General features: G+C 33.6%; 1 long non-coding RNA gene across 13 annotated transcripts in view; it reads left to right on the top strand.

Annotated features, from left to right (window-relative positions):
• Positions 1-20,747, top strand: part of LOC145671211 (uncharacterized) — a 170,294-nt gene that overhangs the window by 51,037 nt on the left and 98,510 nt on the right. For 12 of the 13 annotated variants that reach the window (XR_014128485.1, XR_014128484.1, XR_014128486.1 and 9 more), the window contains 2 exons: positions 15,825-16,611; positions 18,743-19,734. This is a non-coding gene — a long non-coding RNA (uncharacterized LOC145671211). The remainder of the gene's footprint in view (positions 1-15,824; positions 16,612-18,742; positions 19,735-20,747) is intronic. The other variant, XR_014128482.1, reaches the window with a different exon arrangement.

Here is a 20,747-nt window from a genome sequence, read left to right as displayed (position 1 = left end):
CCTAAAGGGCATAATAGTGGAATCTTAAAGTAAAATATTTCATTTTTATTTTTCATTTCTGTAGCTGCAAATTAGTTGGTGGCGGGAAAACAAAAAAAGTTAAGCGTAAACAATTATAGCATTAATTAAAAACGATTTTAACCTATAGTGTAGGCCAAGCCAAAAACTCGGGAGGAAGAACTAGTATTTGCTAACCGAAATTGTAAGATCTTAACTTTCGTATAGTAAGTTTTCAATTTCTAATACAGGACATTAACATGAAACGTTACAGAAGAACTTGCATAGATAGATTTTTGTAATAATCATGTGAAGAAAAAAAACACAATTCACTGCGAAAAGAACTAATTAAAGGAATCAAGAATGTGAAAAGAGAATCAGCTACTATATTTCTTCGGAATTACTTTCATGAAGCTAAAAACAGGATAAAAGTCCTCAACTAACTAGCTTCATTCCGATAAGATTTTCCTTTTCCTCTATACATTTGCATGTATTTTATAATACGTTAGTACAACCTATGAGCAGTACCAATACTAAATAAAATTAGTAATCTACGAAGAAATAGTCATATTGTATTGGGCACCAAATATTTTTCGCTTTTCACAATACCAATAACTCTAAATTTCCCTTGGCGCAGTTTCTTTGATATAGTTCAATCGTCTGGAATTAGAAGAGCTAGTATTGTAATCTAACTGATTTATTAATAGAGTAAATGTCAGTTTGTTTTAATGGAATCGCTCGTCATGTTAAAGATCTTCTGCCATGCTTGTAGAAGGCATAATACATTGTTAGCATGTCCATCCCCACTGAAGCGACTACCCTATTGAACTGATTATACTTTTTTCTATTAAGCTGTAATATTTTCCGTGAAGCGGTTCTTTCATATCATTCGAAACATCGTAACAGAATGAACTCATATTTGGGGAATACGGAAGGTTTTCTAGTAATTCCCTCACAAGTTACAAGAAGATCTTGAACTATGTTAATTGTATGTTACCTAGCACTGGTTATAAGCGTCCATGCGCCGTCGCTTTCTCCTAAATGCAAGGTGTTGCAAGAAATAATAGTAGTAGGTTGTATGACAGCCTCACCATGATGTACAGAATGGTCCAGGACTATGCCAAAGTACATGGATGCTGGGTTCACACCAGAACTTTGCGTGACATGCACACTCTTAAAACCAGGAAATTCAGATTTCTTCCACTCACTGGGTTGCCAGCTCAAGTGTGGTTCATACGAGTGAATCCAGATTTCGTCTATCGGTGCAGCAAGTTCTTTGCAATTGCAACGGTTTTCTGTTTTACGCTTCGGCGATGGATAGGAATGTAATGTGTGGTATACTAGCGTGTACGGTGTATACCCACCTAATATTTTTCTAGTCCGGCATATCAGCATTTTAAATTTAAGAAAGAAGGAACATATACGGAAGTGCGTATATTCTATACTTTTGAAAACGTACCAAAACTTCTAGCATTACATCAAACAGGAAACTTCGTTGCAATTGCACAGAACTTGCTGCACCGATAGATGAAATCTGGATTCACTCGTATGAACCACACTTGAGCTGGCAACCCAAGTGATAGGATAGGATAGCAATGATGATAGAATAGCTATCGCGCTGCAATTTTGCAGAATCAAAGTATGCTGAGCAGCGTGTACAGCACAGTTTTGTGATATGCCTATTTTCGCGGCTAACTCATGTGAAATCAACGAACACTAAACTTCCAGCCGAATTGTAAAGTTTAAGATAATCCTGAAAGGTGGCTATTCTAAACACCTTTCCTGACTTTGTGCAACACTTTCAACCATCGTCCGATCCGGCAATCCTTTTTTGACACATGTTTCGCCCAAGCCTTGAAAAAATCCGGGTGCACTCCGACTACGTTTCACTTCAATCTTCAGCCATGCAAGCTGTTTCAGTTTCGCTTTGATGTTTAGTGTCCCTTACAAAACCGAAGCTATGTGAGACTTGGACCTACACTTTAGCATGAGATCTGAATCAGACGAGTTTCCACTAGGATCGATCCCAAGTCTCCGGAGCCAAAGATGTGTACGCCAACAATATAGTCACGAGAGGTCCTGCTAATATTTTGTAAACATCTTAATAGAACGCTTCAAAGCTCCACCTTTACTCTACAGCACTGCAGTATTTGATTAAGTAAGGCGCAGCTGTTTCCAATCGAAAAATTTCGTCACCTCACCTTCCGTTATCATCTACCGAACACCTATGACTATCTGAATCACGCTTTTCACATGACAGCATTGTTGCGACTGTTTTTATCCATCCTATGAATTATAAAACTGATGACATTATAACATTTTTTTCTATTATCGCTTAAGATAATAGAATATCGCATTAGCTAAATTATTTTTCCTATAACTTCTAACATTCAAAATAAAAGATGTTAAACAACATTGTTTAAACTTCAAAAATATAGTACATTAAGAATACTACGGTACTTGATGTTTTGTTAGTACACAACAATACGTAGCCATACTAAATCTTGCAATCTTCCAAAAAGCATAAACTATTAACTAGTTTCTGTAATACTTCCAGATTTAGTATCACTTGGACAACAATATTGTGATATTGTTGCGACTGTATTAACAATTCCGTAGCCACGGTGGCTCAGTGGTAGAGCGTTCAATTCTGCTGCGTGGGATGCCTGGTTCAATCCCAGCTCGCGCCAAGTGGACTTTGTAGTGTACAAATACCGTGTGTGTGGATTTTCTCGGGGTTCTACCGTTTCCTCCCACTTCATTGATTCCACCATTGCATTCATTTTTCATCATCACTGTCTTCCTTAGCCTGGTCGGTGGGACGTAAAACTGAAATATTTCATTTCTGTAGTAACAATTCCGTGTTTATAACTATAGTATATTTGTAATAAAGTAATACGTGACTTCAAAACACACGTTCTATAAAGAAGCGTTCCATCTCGATATGTAATGTTGTTACAATTGAACAACTGAAGAAACAGTTATAGGAGTAAATAGTTTGAAGAATAAATTAATAATTTCGTTTCATAATTTCGAATTTTTTCTCAGATTATAATATAATCATTTGTTTTACACTACTACAAAAATTGTGTAAAAATAGCAATCTCCGACCTTCTCTTAACCTACTGACACGAGAATGAAGTACTATTATGGTTCATTATCTTGTAGATGGTTATACTTTATGTATACTAAAGGGGAAAACAATAAATGCAAATTATTATTGATGAAACTTTATGAACGATAGACGGGAAATGAGAACAACATGAGGAAATACCGGTAATCCACACAAAGAGTATTGCCTGATACAAAACTCACATGATGCAAATAAGATTTGAACTTCCAAGGTTGTGCTCTATACGTAAAAATTCTGCCATCGTTCTTTCCTTAATTAATTCTATTTACATTACTGGTCTTTAGATAAATATATAATTTTAAGTGAAAAGGGAAATTCGGATCATGAACATCAACATGATATCCAAGAATCGAACGTTGTTATTGTCATTTTCAAGTAGTGATACAAATGAAAAGTCTTGTAATCGTTGACAAAAATTGAGATTTCAGCATTTAACGAACCGTACTGAAAGTTCTTCTAAACGTTCATCATCCATCTATTTGTCCGTCTCCATCCTTGTATAAAAAGAAAGATACCACATTGCTGAAACGAGCACTCAAAAATGAAAGCAGTTTACTGGTATCTAAGAACCAAAAACTTGTATTTTTTTCAAAGCTTCTCTAATGATTTTGTTCAAATTCCATAACTAAATACATCACCAATAACCCTATAATAATGCGTTACTCATTTTCGTCGAGAAACATAATTAACAGCCGTATAAAATGGCATAATGCACTCCCAACACAGAAATCTAAAAAGGATAATTCAATGACAAAAGTAAGTTTTGCCCTGGCGATTTGAAATAACCATACAAACACTTTAGCCAATAAATTTAACCAAATATTTTCATCAAACTTTTTTATTCTTTAATCTGTGTATTATAAAATGTTCTTTTCATGCTTCTTGTATTTATATGTATGTGTGGTAAAGACGAAGGGAGAGCACGCTAATGATGATGGCAACTTCTTACAAAATTTCACCTTCATGTTCGCTGTCAATATTTTAACTTGGAGCTAAACAGTATTAAGCTGAACACAGATAACAAGGATGGTAAAACAAGATAACAGAAAAGAAGTGGATAAGAGCAAGAGATTGCTAAGAGAGTTGAAGAGTACGAGATAATGAAAGAGAAAGACTTTAACTGTAAGGCTTGATGGACAGCTTTCATTCTGATGAATCAGCTCTAATGGGTTAGGAAAAGCCGGAGCAAACCTACGCAGTTTGCACTCTCTTGCAGAAATTTCACGCAAAACTTTCCTAGTTCGTATCTTGAAGCGGAAAAGGGTGAAAGGAAAGTGCAAATTCAGCAAAATTGCTCGACAATAAGCAAGAAAAAATTTTTGAAAAAGAACAAAAATCTCTACAAGGATAGACTAAGAATTAATTTTGCTGAGTTAAGTTCCTTGTGCTTCTTGTTGTAATATTGTACGCTGCAATCTTCTGGTGTTGCAAAATAAGTAGATGACTTGAGTTTTTCTTTTTTTCATATACTTTTTCTTCAAAAAAAATACTACCCGCAATTTCTAAGTTGAAGAACCAAAGAACCTATCAGAGATTCTTTAATAATACTTGCTTGTACTACAGTAGCGCTTAGATCAAATAAATCGTCTAAAAATGTTTTTCTGAGAGGAAGTTAAAATTAAATTTTAAGCCTTTGGCAATATACAAGAGTACGTGATAAGATTTACTGAAAATCTATGAAAATATATTATCTTCATACACAGTAAAAATTACTTATAATAATAACTTTGAAACGTATACTTCGGCCAAGCTTTCCATTTAATTTGTAGTTTTTTTTTCTTTGACTCTACTTTTTCAAAGATTGTTTTCAACGTTACTATAGATTTAGAGCAAATTAGTGCATAATATAATTAGCTATTGACACATTAGCCTTGATAAAGTAGCAAATCTATTTGTGTTAAATCCCCACTATATTAATCTTAGTCGATTTAATAACCCACACTTAAAATCGACAAAGACTATAATAATTGATGCATCACGCAGACTGATACATCACAAAATATGTCAATAAATATTCCTATACACAATAAACTCTATTCGCTTGATATAATTTTAAGAGAAATTCCACATCTATGATGAAAATAAAATCGACATTGAATGAATTGGCGACTACTCACTATGTTGTGCCAGTGAGTAACGGCATTTCTTTTCAATAAAATAATTCTATTTACGAAAGCAAACCAATTTTATCACCTTTTACTCTTGCACATTATTTACGTAATGTATATTTAGAACTCGGAAACTTTATTAATCTGTTTAAATAAGAAATTTCTATAGTTATTTGAAGGTTCTGTGACCCAATCAGATTTTTACACCAATGTTGCAGCAAATGCAAGATCTGTCTTTCGTATACAAGTTGTTATAGATTTTAGGAATTGGAAAATAATTTCAACAATACATCAATTTTCCGCTGCCCTCAGGACATGCTGTGCTTCCAATTCAAGAACAAATATAGAAAGTACTTAGTTTCAAAGTCCAAAAATGTAAAGAGCACAAAACGCTAAGGCCGCGAATGCATGCTTCCGAGATACTAAACGGAATCACTTATTAAAGAAAAGAAAAATATAAAGAAAATATACCAGTGGATCAAGGTTTAGATCAGAAATTAAGAAAAGAAGAGAAGCATGAAAAGGAATACTAACCATATGAATAGATTTGAAGAAGCTCTCTAAAACAAGTTTTCATCACTAGTATGGATAGGAATATAATGTTCGAAGTGTTAAAAAACTTGAACATGAACTACAGAAGCAGACCATAATATATCATATAAATTACATGGGAAGCAAACTGTTCTAACAGGAAAAGAAACGGGAGGAGCAAGAATAAGGAAAGTATATCGATTATTACAACTTTTATTCAACATAAAAGAAAGGCAATGAAAGAATTGTTCTGCAACTAGACATAAATATGAAAGGGAAATTGTTCTGCACAATGATGTCGGCTGATACATAATGTTTCTTGTTGAAGACAGTCTTTGCCCCCAAACAAGAACTATCGAGGGAAAAATGAAAATTAGAATAAATTAAGAAAATCACAAAACCTACAATGGAACGACAAGATAAATCAATTGTACGCATAGATAGAAGAGAATAAGTAGGGTGTGGAAACATTTTCGTACTGGGAAACTATGACTATTTCGAATAGATGAAGTGTAGATGTGACCACACAAATATTTCAAGGAAAGCAAACATTTTGCAAGAAAAGACTACTAACTTACATAAAAACATTTTGATGGAATTAGAAATGCTTCATAACATCTCTGTTCGGAACGTTGCGTTATATAGATCAGAGACATGGATATGGAGAGCATGAAGAGGATAAAAATGTAAGCTTTTGAGCAGTGGTATTGTTACAGAATCTGTGTGTATTCCGAACAGAAACGAATAGGAATAGCAAAATTTTGACACCTGTAAACGAAAAAAGGTGGATGACGATAGAAAAGAAAAATAACTCGATAGTTGTAAATGTAATATGACAATTAGAATGGATTGATATTCTGTTTGAGGATAAAGCAAAAGGAAGAATGAAATGAGAAAGATATTGACTAGAATATCTAAATAAGGTATTGAAACTGACACCGTACTAGCGGATAAACATATACAGGTAGACTTTAAAGTATAGAAAACATTTAACAAAATATAAATTACCTGATTAATACAGTATTGGACATTTTTAACCTGTAATACTGCTTGCAATTGTCATGGAATTGAGATTGTACAATTCAGGAAACATTGTCTAAAGAAATAGTTGACCATTTTTCAAGAAATATACTGCTAGTTGTAATACCAGTGATGGGGAGAAAGTTTCCGTCGGACTCGCTGCTCTAAAACTGATCATAGAAATTCAATAATGTTTATGTTGGGGGATCGCGCTGGGCAAGGGAGATGCTGAAGTTCATCCTGATATTCCTTAAACTTCGCCTAAACAAGCCTGATTTTGTGTCTCCGCAATTTATCATCTTGGAAGACTTCGTCTTTGTTAGGGAAATCCGCAGCATATAAAAACATTATAACTTATAAGTTCCAAATAATCACTGTCAGCAATATGGGCGCACTAGCCACCACTGAACAAACCAGGTGAGCAAGCTATTGTGTAGCTCAACATTAAAGATGAAAGTTAAGAGAGGACAAGTTAAAAAGTAAGGAAGGCATATATGATGAATAACTTCTATACAAAGTTGGAAGGAAATGCAGAATATGCTTGTCCTGCACATTACAATTACTTTACGAACTAAATCTGCGCGATTCAATGTATTGTACATACAAACATATTTTGACTCTTTCATGTACCTAAGTATATTAGGAGCTCATGGAACCAGGAAGATTCCTGGTAGGAGCTCATGTGGTTCGGATTCCACGTTAATCAGTAAGTCCACGTCTTATATATAGCCTCGCTGCTGAAAGGGTCATTAAATTAAAAATCAATCAATCAGTCAGTCGAAATATAAACCAAAAACTTACAGCCAATTTTTGCTTCTGTTTTTAAGCGAATGTTTCACAGATACCGTTGAGTCCCTAAAATTCACAGAACAGAAGAGTTTAACGTTTTGAATAAGTATTATGCATTATGAATGCAAGATTCTTCTTAGTTGATAATTCTCTATGTGTGTTCTATAACTATTATATTTTATAAAATTAGTATTATTCCAACTACTCTATGAGGAAACAATTTGAATGAAGGACCTGATTGCATCATTATAACATTGAACAGATAGGTAAAGAAGTTTACTATACAGGAACATGCTTCGAAAGAAAGTTTTATAAAATGAAATTTACAGTGATAATGAAAGTTGAGGTTATAAAGTTAGAAAAGCACTACTTTGATTCCACTGAATCCTGTTGCTTCACATATGCAAAATATTTTCAAGGATATGTACTCAATATTATCACATATATTCTGTATCGTGAACTTTTAAAACTATAGTGCTTTTCGGAAATATGGCCAAATCCCTCCCAGTTCATTCATCAAGAGTTCAACGGCCAAAACAAAATCAATAGGCCGCCACTGATTGGATGCTATTCTTAGCAAGTGCTCCATTGCTTCTTACATACAAGTGTTAAGTGTTTAGATATAAGAGAAAGCAATAAAGAAGCGCTTAATGTTTAAAGATTTAAGATTATTTCCATTTTCACTAAAATACCAAACTACCAATCCAAATACACAGAAAACTGTGTGAATCAAAGTAATTTTAAACACTATTGCTGCAAATTTAAAATTCAAAAATCAAAATTGAACTCGAACATGCCCGAAAATTTTCAGACCACCACAAAACGTCTTGGTTACAATTCTAGACTTACGTATTATAAAACTTAATCAAGGAATAGCAATCGTTGTTAAATTTAGCATCGGTGTGTAAAAACTACTTTGTGTTTACTAAAATTCGTATTTGAATAATTTACGAAACATAGATTTAAAAAAAAAACTATAAAGTGTAGTACTGAGATACGAGTGATTAAAATAAAGGTAATTAGCAAAAACATTAATAAAACACATCAGAGCATCCAGTCATCTTCGTGGCATTCTGTCCTGATAAAACATGTCATGTAGATTAAAATGGAACCTACAGATCCAATGCACCTATGTGTATTTTCTTTAATCTTTTTAACGCGTTTTGTAGTGTTTTTGCTACAGTTTAATGCAGATACGAAATAATAGAACTAGTTACTGGAAGACTTTTGTGTCATCTACAATCTACCATTGTAGAATAACGTAACCATGTTCAAAAGTACCTGGCAGTGTTTTTCCTCTTTCTTCCTAAGACTAAAACAGCAAAATTACACCCGCTATCAGGGAAGATAAAATGGTAAAACTACTATAGAACTGAGAGATATTACAGCTCTTTATAGCAATTCCCTCTGGTCCTCTTTTGCTGCTATTACTTCATAATACCTCTCTCTTCGTTTTTAAAATATTCTTATTTGCCTTTTGTATGTAACGTTTTAGCTGCAGTTTGTCTTTTGAACAATCTCTTTTGGCATACTTTTCCAGAAGCAATACCTTCAATTATTTCTGCACATTTATGTGAGGCTGAGGGATCAAGGATAGCGATGAGAATGATGGAAATAGAGAGAAAGGATACACGCTACATTGCCTGGAAATGTCCCGTGTGTAGAATATTTAAAACCACATTATCCTTGAAATTGCTAGAGGGTTTAAGCAGAGTCCTCGTAGTTTTTCACTTGTTCTTCTTTATCCTTTAACTCTTCCTCCTCTCTCTCTCTCTCTCTCTTCCGTTATACTAGAAGAATAGTGCTACGATGTAGGAAGGACCTCCCCTTTATTGTGAAACTCTGGACTGAAATATGCCATCTCAAGGGAAATTTGATCGCGATTGGTGTACAAATTTCTGGACAAGGACTTTTGCAGACAGTGGAAGGAGGGAGAGAAACTGTTTGCTCAGAAAATGTTTTACTAGAGATAACAAAACCTCTTCTGACCCTTTTCTCAGGGTCCTTTCAAAATCTCAGACGCTAAAACTAACTTTCACAGATAGGACACAAACTTTATATGGACAATAAGATAAAACTCTCACAAGCACTGTCCTTTCTCTTCCCGTAAGATCTATTTTCTTAATCTCATTCAAGACCTATTCACCCCTTGCTTTAAAGAGATAGCCACTGGTGGTGTTACCTAACCCAATCTTCAAACAGGTTTTAGAGATAAATTTTAAAGGCTTCAAAGGTGGAAAAAGAGGGAAAGAGAAGAGAATAAACTGAATGTTTCTAATTTTCTGCAGTTCTCCATAAGAGGACATTTCACATAAGTCTTCTTTATCCAGCCCCATATCACAAAAGCTAACAGTAATTATTGTGTATTGTAAAAGTTATCAAGGGTTACCTTCTGGGTCATTCGTTTTATAAACATGAGCACAGATGGGATTTTCACTTTCGTAACAGTATATGTATATGTGTTGCGTTGTATCTACAGTGAAAAAGAGAGAGGGGAAGAGAAAAAAGAGAAACCTCAAAATGGAAGAAATTAGCGAAAAATGTAGGCAAGAGAGGAAGAATACAACTTGAGAGCAAATGGTTTTAAAACGCGTGTCGCTAACCTTATTTTGTTTTTAATTGAGATTTGTGACGCACGGAGCGCTGTACTCACATTAGCGTGAGTTACAACAGTAGAGAATCCTACTCCCCCTCCTTTTAATCTTTTGCATGTGCTATATCATACACAAGTGAAACGAATGGGAGTGAAGTTGTATGAAGGAAGGGATTTTTAAAGCGAAATACAGAAAATTTTGTGTAATATGCAAGAAAATTAGTAAACATTTAAAAACCAATACCACAAGAAACTTGACGCAGAAAAAATGATACAACTCTTAATAAGTATTGGTTTCGATAAACTTTAAAAAAGACATTCATATGTTTATTTTGTTTTAATGTTAATTATGGAAAATTATCCTTTTCTTTCGATGTTTAATTTCCTTTGACATTTAGAACATTCAAAAGATTATTTTCAGTCTAGATCCTCTACTAAGAAAAGTACTGGTATATCTTGATTCGATATCCTAACTTAAATGTGAAGATCCCTGACAAGTTTCAAGACGCATTCCTCACATTATATTGTCGCTTTTCCATATTTAACAACATCCACATGATATTTGTGTAACAAATACAGGTATTAACAATTCATACAAATTTTAAAAAATTTATATGCAAAATACATATTCAGAGTTGATCGGTAAAGAAATTTCATAGCTCGACAAGGTACCGTAAAGTTTCATCACCATGAACTAATAGAGAAAAAGTGTTGCGTTATTTTCTTTCTTATGACTTCTCTACATAGTCTTCGTGCAGAGTTATAATTTCTTACAAAGTTTTTTGACCTCTGGAAGGCCATAAATGTAGAACTCTGCAGACTGTATGGAACCATTGTTTCTCCTACATTATAAATTCATCTGTGTTCTCGAAATAGCGACCACGAAGTGGATTCTTCATCTGTGATAACAGGAAGAAGTCACTTGGTGCCAGATCAGGAGGATAGAGCTCGTGCAGCAATATTTCAAAGCTACATGTAGCAGCTTCCTTTGACGCTGGTTTGGGTGCATAGGAGACAGTTTATTTTGGTGGTGACACCGCGACGCTTTTGTTAACATATCTAACTTCCTCAGAAGTGAGCAGTAATAGGTGCCAGTGGCAGTGCCACCCTTATTAAGGTGGTTTGTATCGATGAGCCCACGACAATGCCAAGAAACCTTACCGGCATTTTTTTCCTTCTTGAGGGAAATGAGAAGGAAAAAACGCTTCCACGTTATGTTCATGTCTTTTATCTCAGGACAATATAGATAGATCACACATTCATTTTAGTTACCAAACGAAAAAAATCATCCTTATCTTGCTCTAAAACATCCAACAAATGACTCGATATGTTGCGCTGTGATTGTCTTGAAGAGAACTCAGCAAATGCAGAACACAACGTGCTGACATCTTAGACGAGCACAACTCTCACGAATTACAGTATTTTCCATACACTATCATAACTGAGTCAACTTCACTGCATAATGTTATGAATAGTTATTCGACTGTCTTTAGGATCAGCTCTTCGATTTTGCTCACTGTGGCCTCGTCGTTCGTAATTGATGGATGCCCATTTCTTGGCTCACCTGTAAGGGACATGTGACCTATTGGGAATTTCCTCTTCTACCTAATGACAGTGTTATAGGATAAGCAATCACAACCATAACAAGTTTTACTTAATCACGAATTTGCCGGTCACTGTAACCCAGCAAATGCTGAAACTTAACCACGCTACGAGTTTCTATCTTTTGCATTTTGCACTTTACTGACAACTTGCGCCAACTGTAAAGAAAATAAATTATATACACACAAGGTATAATATCGATATAGACCATGTTAAATCAAAATCACTCAGTAACTTCTGGGGAATATAAAAATTTTCCGATACCTTCTCATATAACATTACACACATTTTTATGTCTGGAATTTCCTTCCTTTTGACTTTCAAGATCTTGCAAAATGTTTCTGTAAGTTCTTCGTGCAGTATCTGTAACTATATATATATATATATATATATATATATATATATTCATTCTTACAAAATTTTGATACTCTCTTAACTGAGCTGCAATCATATTGCTCTATTATTTTTTTTATAACGACCAAAAGTAAAAACCGTGTTGATCGAAGGTCGTGCATTTTTGTACACTATATACAAAAGTGAATAAATAAATAAATAAATAAATAAGAGATATTAAGAACGAGAATCTAGAAACTGTATATATTTTAATTACATCTTTTCCAATTTAAACTAAGCCCATACTACGTGTTAAATTATTCTTCACTCCATAACACCATTTGAATTGGAGTTTCGAAACAAGGGTATCAGAAAATAACTTTCATATTTTTAAGATCTGTTGGCAGAAATAATTTTATCGGTTTCGGTAATTAAATTTGTGGTGTGCAGCAAGACCATCGACAACATAACAAACGTAGTATGCACATTAATATTGGAAAAATATTATTATAGTATAGATAAATAGGAACATTATTATTGTGGAGAGACTAGCGTGGGATACCTACAAGTACCTAGGTAGATATTTCAAAATATACAGCTATCATCTTTAAAAATATAGCAGGTTATACAAGATTTACTTTTGTTATTAATCAGTTCTTTAGTATTTTTGGATCAATATGATAATCATCCGCTAAACTAATAAGCGTTCGTTCTTAAAGGCTTACACTTTTAAGAAGTAATGTCAGTAAGAAGAAAATACAATAACATTCGTAATTTAAAAAAATAATAAAAGGTATTCTTTTAACCTGTTAATATTAATTAGAAATAATTATTCTTTTCTAAATTAACTACTTTGATGTTAAAACTAAGATTAAGAATGCAAATATTAAAAATAATCTTAAATGTTAGTAAATAATATATTCACTATGAACAATAAAATTTTCCACTTTCTTCTTTCGTATAGTCTTTCTTCAAATAAACAAAAAATATATGTAATGCACGTCCTAGAGATAAATGAGATAGGATGCAAATAAGGAATTCGCAACGTCACAAAGATAATACTTTTTCTTTGTCTTTTCATGTTCCCATCCATTCGTCGAAATATCTCCAACCCCTCCCATCACTACCATTTTGCTCAGCCTTCATCTCACACTGCTCCCAGCGTACCAATCTCCGAAGCTTTTAGTTTCCAGAAATGCCTTTTCCCCTACTAATTGCCTCTCTCGAGTGTGCCTTTTGTGGCTCCAGGCAGGTCATATAATTAGAGATCCGATTTTAATGATCTTGAGGAGATGTTTTTGCAACATTCTTATATAAGCTACCTCTTATCTTTTAACATGTCTCAGGTCTCAGAGTATATGTCACATGTTTGTAGGCATGTATATTAAGACAAGTGTATGCATATGCGTATATACAAACACATGTGTGTGTGTGTGTGTCTGACCTAAAGGATAAAAGCAGTATTTCTATTGGGCGTAACTAGATAGGCGTACCCCCTGTTACAGAGAAGGTATACTGCAACTCAGTAATTCCAAGTCTTATGCCTCACTAATACAATCTCCTCCACTACCTTCATTAAAAAAGTCCCTTTTGCTTATACTTTCTCTCTTTCTCCGTCTTTAGTGTCGATGAAAGAGGAGAGAATGGAGAGATAGAAAGAGAGAGAACTTACGAAGAGAGGGAAAATGAGGGAAGGAAGGAAGGAGTCGACTTCGTTTTCCGAATACAACCGAAAAGGATTTAAATTTGATTTTCGCAAAGTACAAGAGACAGATTCAGTGGATGAAGAACAGATAAAGTTTAGTTGAGAGATGTGAGGAAAGGTCCCGTCTAGCTATCTGTACAATCCTTAATTTTATTTTCAAAGCTACACGCTATTCTTTTATATAATATAAAGAAGCATAATGTACGTGTTTCTCCACCGAGATACGTTAGATACATGTTGTATGTGCTAAGTACTTAGAAAGTTTCATCCTTTCCTTCTATGACTACGAATTCATTTCTTAATTTAATATTAGGAAAACAAAAGACACTATTCTTTATTCAAGGTTCGGAATTAACGAACATAATATATATTTCTGTTCATATATTAACAATTATAGTAAATACAATGTGCATATTATTACTATAACTCAGTATATTTGAAAAATATTCAAATAAAAAGTGATCGGTTTCAACATACATATTTCTTCATTAGATTGTCAAATTACAGTATCTCTAATTAAACGTACTATAATTATGTAAGCTAAAGGAAATAAATAATAAAATACAAATGAGTGTATGGAAGAATCAGTGAACTGAAAATGGAGAGAAGCGCGAACACTAAGGTAAACCACATAGGAACGAACTTGTCCACCACACACTTACCTGTTAACAAACAGAATACCTTGAATGTGAGGTGAGTGTTTTATCACTAAGCGATCATGTTCCCATTGTATTATCGGGTCTTAATATATAAAGTGCTTTCTCTTGTGATATTACAGAAATGCAAAAAGACTTCACTGCTGGTCTAATGTCTAATGTGCTGCTATGGTGTACAGTATCCCGGGTCAGGGAAGAGAGCATTGAAATATGAACACATTACAGTGGTTCGGACTCTACCTTAAACTGTAGGTCCACGTCTCACATAGCCGCGGCGCTAAAAAGAAAGGCTAATATTAAGTAGATTTTATAAGCACAACATAAGCTTATAAAATTGTACCCGACTCTTACGAATTTTGTTTCAACAAAGTGGCTCCTAAACAACAAGATTGTTAAAAACTAGAGCAAGCAATAATAACAAACTGTAAGAGTCTGCAAAGGAAGGCAGACTTACTCCATGGGTAACGTTGAGTGCTATGCAGAAGTGTTAGAGGAAAGGTGGATTATCTATAAAGTGATCAAACATACCTTAAGCACACTCAAACGCCATATGAACCGCACTGATGGCGACAAAAGAAGTATGAGTATTGAATCATACACTTTAACCAATGGCACCACATTACCCATCGATAGCCTTTTCCTTATGCCATGTTTACTCTAACTGAAACAAAGGCGACAGTCCATCTACCTGATCCGGCCAAAAATTTAACCGAAGGAGCAACTACATTGTTCACGTGATTCCACAGCTAAAGAGAATAAACTATATCAGGAACAAACTTGTAACGAATGCTAAGTTCTAGAAAGAATTGTAGAACCTGGGTACTCTACTGCTCTTGCTTTCAATGGCTAAATGGGATTTTCCAACAAACTCATTCATTTCAAATAATCGTCTAAGTGTGTGACATATATATATATGAAGCTTTCAGTGCTAGTGACATAAATGGTGATCAGTGGCGTATTTAAGATTTTGTTTCGGGAGGGGCTACGCGAATAAGCACTTATATTTTTCGTTTTGGGTGCCGACAAATTTCAATGAAATTGTGCATATAACAAATTTATATCGGGAGGGTTTGAGCCCGGTAGCCACCCTCCTAAATACGCCACTGATGGTGATATTTATAACAGTACCACGAAATTAAGTACGTTATCACACATGTAGATATCTATAATATGTTTCGTGTATATTTAATTTTGAATGTTTGCGCTGCTTTTACCATAGTAGCTCTGGTTCGTGCATACATCCTACCACATAAAGTACGTCCCTCCTGCATACTTGTAAATGCACATATTAATTATTTATAAACCTTAGTATCATGAAGTTAGGTGACTTCTGCCTAATTACATATATTTATTACAGGATTCCAACAGAGGACATTTCCTTTTTCAAGATCCCACAATAAAACGTCGAATTTTTGGACGGACTGAAGTAGCGCAGGTCCGGTTTGGAGGAATATACTGTACTTCCGTCCACAAACAATTCGTGAAATAAATTTCCAGAGATTTCCAATATGATTTAGCGTCTCAGTGAGGATAGATGTGTCTTTGAAGTGTTAATTTTCAAAATGTATGAACTCTAAAAAAAAATATCCCACTTCCTGCTGTCTCTTTCAGAAACTGAAGAAACCTGTGCGAAATGGACGACTTTCTAACTTAAATGACGTTCTGTCGACCAGTAGATACAAGAAGAGATTGTGAAAAAAACCTTCGGCTGAAAAATATAATTCAAGCTGAAAAACTACATTAAATGTCATATTAAAATACTACAATGTACAACATACTAAATTTAGCACAACTTAAGAAAAAGAAAAGATCCAGAACTTTGGAAAAAAAAATATTGTCATAGAACGACATTTTTGGTCTTTTTACAGTGAGAAATAAGTTTGTTACGAATTCGATATCTCTTGTCAGCACCAATACTATATGAAAGGTGGACCTAAAGATTAAACTCAAATACAAAGTTCATTAACTCCCACTGGGAACCACATGCAGGTGTACCAAATGTAATAAAGCAATTTTTCCATAGAAGATAAGTTTATTGATCCACAGAACGTAAATCTTGAAGCGTTTAAAATTTTAATATCATGCAGAAAATGAATAAGCAATTAAAATAAAATATATACAAGTGAAAACAAAAAAGATACGTAGTAAGTACTTGTTTGTTTGTTTGGACTGGAATTTATCCTCGTTTTAAGTATCAGGGATATATGAGACGTGGACCTTCAGTTTAACGTTGGATTCCAACTACATGAGCTCTCAATTGAGGATCGAACTCGGATCTCCCAGGTCGAAGGCATGTACGATAACCACATACCCACGAGGGAGTTTTGAAGATCGTATTAGAAACAGTTTCAGAAAAACCTAATTCTGACACATTATCTCTTTGTTCATACTGGGAACATGTCAAGTTTGACACTATTTTCAAAAAGGCTGTTGATAAGATACTCAAATTGTAAGCTGGTATATTCTATCTGAGCTTGTGTTTTCAGATGGATGTCATATCTGTAGGTCTGAATTTCATCATATCATAACAAGCATTTTATCACCCACTATTTCCCAATCTTCAAAGTATAATCTCGAGTAAATACGTAAAAATCTAAGTTAGTTTAGATCAGTGGTTTCCCAACTTCGGAATGCAATTTACTGTGCTGTTTGACGGAGAATTGTGGTTTAATTATGAACAAAGCTGGTAAAAATAATACTACACTACAATTGCATGCAGAATTCTTGCTGGAAATAAATATAAATTGGTAATAATAATAATAATAATAATAATAATAATAATAATAATAATAATAATAATAATAATAATAATAATAATTATTATTATTATTATTATTATTATTATTATTATTATTATTATTATTATTATTATTATTATTATTATTATTATTATTATTGAAGATCTGAGAACTCAGTGTTGCATCTGAAATCGCACAGTCTGACAAAACTTACATGGGCCATGAGGTATGCATGTTTTACAACGAGGACGCCCAGGGTTGCACCCACTGGTAGTACAATAGGTCCGGATCACCCCCAAAAATGTTTAACTCAACATACATATGTACGCTTTGTGAGTAAAACTATACTTGTTTAACAGGGAAAGAATTGATGTAGCATGAAAATTTGATCTTACACTTCATCTGTACTCTTTCTCTTATAAGAAACAATCTAGTTCTACCATCATTTTCTGAAATATAGATGGAAGTATTTTACAATTACTTATCGTCTTTTCGGGTGCAGAATAATACCCTTTCAATACTACACAGACGCAGTGGTTTGTAGTACTGAACCATCTCCCCAAAAGCTTGGACCTCTCCCAACAAAAATTTCTGGGTGTGCGCCTGGAGACGACAGATAAACAAGGTTGGGAGAAGCTGCTTTAGATAATATGATTTTCGAAATAGAGACCAATTGAAGACATTAAAATTTTTACCAGAAATTAAAAAAGTAAATTATTTCAGACACAACACTAAATGAGATAAATATAGTATGTAACAACAAGATCAAACAAGTTTGAATTTTGCTTCTCACCGATAAATAACTGTTAGATCTAATAAATATTTTCATGATGTGTTTTGTTTATGAGAATATCGCTATTTTTGTCGATATTCGAAACTTAAAGTATCAGTAATCAGTTTGAATATTTTAGAATATACAGCTAGAATAATATGGTACAGATTCTTTTGTACTAATTCAAAGAGAAGTAGCCAGTATTATACTTCAGTGTTTAATTCTCATGAGCGTTCGACAGAATGTTTCGTAAATATAAAATTATAAAAATATTTATGATATGAAAGTACCATAAAATTTCTTCTTATTAAAGAAAACACAATAGAAAATGAAATATTCTGGAAAGATTTCTAGATTACATTTAACAAGATTGCAAAAATTCTTTAAAAAATAAAATGATATAATTAATTCAAACTTAATTATTAATAGATACTCATCAATAAAATAACCACTATATTATATTACGTAATATGTATAATTATTTTATTTCTTAAAATTTCAGGTTGATATCCAAGTTAAATTTATCAAACGTTTCGATAAAGTGAATTTCAATGAACCGACATTTCCTATGTTTAAGTGTCTAAGAAATTTGCGTCAAAATATCTTTTGTTAAAATTGTCATGATGCAAGGATATATTTATAATAATAATGAATTAATCATCAATTTTATTATATTATAGTATGATATCTAATATCAAAATCTACAACTTTGTGCATTATATTGCATCGACATGTATTCAGATAATTACAGAATCTATATTTCAGGAATATTTTTTATGGTTAACATTGGAAGTGTATGTGCGTATGACACTGAAAGACCTAATTCCCTATTGACTTCATTTAGAGTTTTGTGATATACCAGCTGCTGCAGAAGGACATGAGATGCGGAAACTTTATGACGTCATATCTTCAGCATGGCGGACACACACTTGCTAGAGTTACACAGGCTACTTTCTGATGCAACCAACCGGTGCAGAGCTGCAACGTGCATATGTGAATGGGTGTACGCGAAAGTGTGTGTTGAATGCATGAGTCATACTGAGGGAGGGATGATATTGCATTGAAAGCGAAATTTCACCGTGTGTGTGTGTGTGTGTGTGTGAGTGTGTGTGTGTGTATGTGTATGCAAGAGAGAGAATTGCCAAGTACTACAGAACAAGCTTAGAGGGGACAAGGGGTGAAAGTTCAAGCAGGGTACAGTTAACAAGTATGAAGAATGAAACTTGCTAAGTTACCTCTATCGAAACTATTACTTCGTATCGATATATCGATTGAAAGAATTACAGTTTCCTTTTAGAGAAAAATGAAAAGTAAACTTTATTTTAGACAAAAGTGAAAATAGAGGAGTATTATAAGATACTTCATACTCTGCATAACATGAACAAACAAAACCATATATGTATAATATGTTTTGCAAATCTCTCGAACGACTTCCCTAGTAGTGCCGACTAGGGCAAGAGAGGAAGAGCTAGAGACAGAGAGAATGTGAGAGAAACCGAGTGTGAGAGAAGCCAAGCAACGTTGCTAGTTTCGAAGATTTCGTCTCAGTGCTTAGCTACGACGTGAGAAGGGAAGCATGCATTCAGTTTCATTGGATCAAAGCTTCAAAATCATTTAAACAGGCCTTAGATGCAGCAAAATTCAACTCCGTTATCTGCAGAATATGTTGGCAGAAGATGAAAACGTTTCCAGTAAATGAGAGGAAAAAGAAAGCCCTAGTCCAAAACAAGTTACAATGTCACAACCAATTTTTACAGGTAAGCTATTTGTTATAATTCTTGATATTTCTTGGTGCATGCTACAATCTGTTGTTTATAATACTTTTGTCTATATATATAAACCCTATATTTCTTAGCACTGATTATAATATAAATCAATTCTCTCCCTTATAAATAAAGAAAGCATTAAACAGAAGGGCAAAAAAGTTTGAGTTGTGTAAAAATAATATTATATCAATTACGTATTAAAGACAGAACTGTATGCATAAAATTCTGAAAAGTATATATATGAAAACATTAGTTTTACAGATACTGTAAGAAATAATATTTAGTGGAAACACGAAATTAAATTAGTTAACAACACTCAACAAGAAAATTGTTATTTCTTTATTTAACATTATTATATATATATAATCCTATATACAATACTGAATATCAAAGAGAACGGTATATTAAATACAAAATATAATAAAATTTTACGCATAAATATACATATATTTATGCATACACATATGTGTTAAAGCACAGAACTGAAAAGTCTCACCAAAAAGCAGTGTTTCACGTAAGAGAAAATCTAAGAGATGCAACTACCCAATTAACGGCCCAACGAATGAGATGAAAGGAAAGAAAGAAAGTTTGGAGCAGTCATATTGAAACAAGGGGGTGGGGGAGAAGCGGAGGGGGAATGAATGGTTTGATGTGTATATGTGTGGTTGTGTGTGTGTGTGTGTGTGTGTGTGTGTATGAGCGCGAGAGAAAGCTACATCAAACCTCCCTCATGTTATTCCTTATAATAAAAGTTTTTTTTTAATTATTATTAAGGTATAGTATAAAACATAATTACAACAATGTCACGCATAAAGTAGCTTATATTGAAATTATATTATTCGACTATACTATTGCATTCAATATATGTGGACATTGTTTTATCTTATTTTAAATAATAAAACACGTATTTTATGTAGAAACTTATAATAGAAAGACTGATATTAAGAACATTACACTCTCGTAACAAAAAGAAGTATCTCGTAAGAAGAACGAATCTCACTTGA

This window comes from Thermobia domestica, chromosome 15, assembly GCF_964235325.1.
Source record: "Thermobia domestica chromosome 15, izTheDome1.hap1.1, whole genome shotgun sequence".
Lineage (NCBI taxonomy): Eukaryota > Metazoa > Arthropoda > Insecta > Zygentoma > Lepismatidae > Thermobia > Thermobia domestica.
The sequence above is the reverse complement of the archived record's forward strand: the minus strand, read 5'-3'. Positions and strand labels throughout refer to the sequence as shown.